Source organism: Ovis aries, chromosome 1 (assembly GCF_016772045.2).
Source record: "Ovis aries strain OAR_USU_Benz2616 breed Rambouillet chromosome 1, ARS-UI_Ramb_v3.0, whole genome shotgun sequence".
NCBI lineage: Eukaryota > Metazoa > Chordata > Mammalia > Artiodactyla > Bovidae > Ovis > Ovis aries.
In genome coordinates this window covers 21,359,555-21,361,811 of record NC_056054.1, presented here as the reverse complement: position 1 = coordinate 21,361,811, position 2,257 = coordinate 21,359,555, and the positions used below count along the sequence as shown (strand labels likewise).

The window sequence follows — 2,257 nt, the reverse complement described above, 5'->3', positions numbered from 1 at the left end:
AAGACTTTACAGACTTGGCCAGGCACAAAGGTCTCCTTCACCCCAGAAGAGATTTGAGCAGAGCCCAGCCTGGCCAGGTCACCAGTCCCCTTCCTCACAGGCAGGGCCTCAGATTCCTTTGAGGACAAGAGTAGGTGGCTAAATTGGAAGGCCTGGGAGGAACCAGCTGGGCACAAGGCTTGGCTGTTGGGAGCAGATGTCAGAACCGAATCCAGGACAGCTGGTGGCACCTTTCCACACAGGAGAGCACCTTGGAGTCCCTGGCATGCAGCCTGGCCACTCTGAGTGAGGACCGGCTTCTTCAGCTCTGCCATTCCTGGAGACCATGTTGGGGCCTGTCCTCCTGACCCTGGGCACTGACCAGAACCAGGCCCTTTGCACTCTTCCTCCAGCCTTTCTGCACCCAGCCCTGCTCTCTTCTGGTTCTGCACACAGGTCCTCCTCCCTCCCACCCCTGCCCTTCCTAGACCAGTGTCCTGGTGCCAGAGGAGACCTCCTGGCAGCCCTGTGCTGTGCTGCTGTTGCCATGTGCCTCCTGATGGGGCCTCTCCTCAGCCAGTGCCTGTGGCTGGGACCTTCAGACCAGTAATCCTCTCTCCATCTCCAGGTTCCTAGGTCACCGGGCTAGTTCATTCTGCTTCTAGAAGTGACCAGGGGAAGGCTTTCTTCTGCAACAGGGGTGGGTCGCACTCTCACTTGCTCTCTTTCTATGGCCATCTTAGTTCTGCACTCCCCATATAAAATACCTGGTGAAGCCGCAGAAAAATCCCTGCCCTAGAGCAGAAGTTGCCACAGTCCCAGACTGGGACAAGGTCTGGAACAGAAACCAGAACTTGAGAAACAGGATTCTACGCAAGCAACCACACAAGCCCAGCTGGCAGCAGCAGCTGGAACTGATGAAGAACCAGTCAGGAAAGCAAACCAGAGCTGGAGTGAAAAGAAGGCACAGAAGGCTATGTCCAAACTAGGTCTTCACCAGGTTGCAGGGGTTACTAGAGTGACTATTCAGACATCTAACAATATCCTTTTTGTCGTCAAGAAACCAGATGTGTACAAGAGCCCAGCTTCAAATACCTAGATAGTTTTGAGGGAAGCCAAGATCAAGGGCTTAGCAAGCACAATTAGCAGCTGCTGAGAAATTCAGCATTCAAAGTGAAGCTGTTTCCAAAATTCAGGAAAACACACAGATTCCAACTGTACAAGAGGAGAGTGAAGAGGAAGAGGTTGATGACACAGGTGTGGAAGTTAAGGACATAGAATTGGTCATGTCACAAGCAAATGTGTCAAGAACAAAGGCAGTCCGAGCCCTGAAGAGCAACAGTAATAATATTCTAAGTGCTATTATGACATTAACAATAACTATCTGACAAAAGGACCTTTTTTGGTGCTTCAAAAGAGTAACTGCAGCTGACTTTGAAGTTTGTACTGTTTCTAACATTAATAAAGTTAAAGCTTCTTGTTGGATTAAAAAAAAAAAAAAGTGGCCAGGTAGACACTGTGTTTGACCAGGAATGGAGCAGTAGAGTTAGCTGGGTGTATCCTACGCAGGAAGTTTGACAAGTCCCCTGGAGTGAAGTGGCACAGAAAGGGTCAGTCTAGTCACTCTCAGAGTATGGGGCAACAGGAACTTTTTCTTCTATGTGGCCAGCCATGAACATGAGTTGTAATCACAGGACTTTACAGGCGCTGAAGAGAATGACTAAGAAGAGACCCAGCTTGTTCCAGGCAGTGGGAAAGACGCCAGTTGCATCCATACTCCTACATGCATCTGCCAGGAGTATGGATACAACTGGGGTTGTACATATCATATACATGTATCAACTGGGGTTGTACATAGGCAGACATCCCTGTGCAACCTCAACTATATGTGCCCCTTACACACTCCACACTCTGCTCACACACATGCGCACAAACCCTGGATCCTATGAGGCAGCAGGATCTCTTTGGAGAGCTGGTAGGATTAAGCGGAATTCACCTTTGGTGCCCACTGGTCCCCCAGCTCCCCTCTCACAGGGACATTCCCCATTCCTTCTGCCTCCAGAGCTCTCACAGGCATGTGCCCTCAGAGACAGATGCAATTCTACCCATGAAGTCTTAGTCAAAAGAGGGCAGAGTCAGGTTCCTTCCCTTAGTGTTTAAGCAGGATAACAGCTTCTTCCAGTCCTGCCTCACTAGCCTCCTGACAATCCAGGGATCAGAGGAGTAGTCAGCTCTTAGACTTGAGCTCCACCCATGGGTCAGAGATGGATGGTACACT

The 2,257-nt window shown here is 50.1% G+C and overlaps 1 pseudogene; it reads left to right on the top strand.

Moving 5' to 3' along the window:
• Window positions 1–709: 709 nt before the first annotated feature.
• On the top strand, window positions 710–1,367 carry LOC114115306 (nascent polypeptide-associated complex subunit alpha-like; annotated as a pseudogene).
• Window positions 1,368–2,257: the final 890 nt, after the last annotated feature.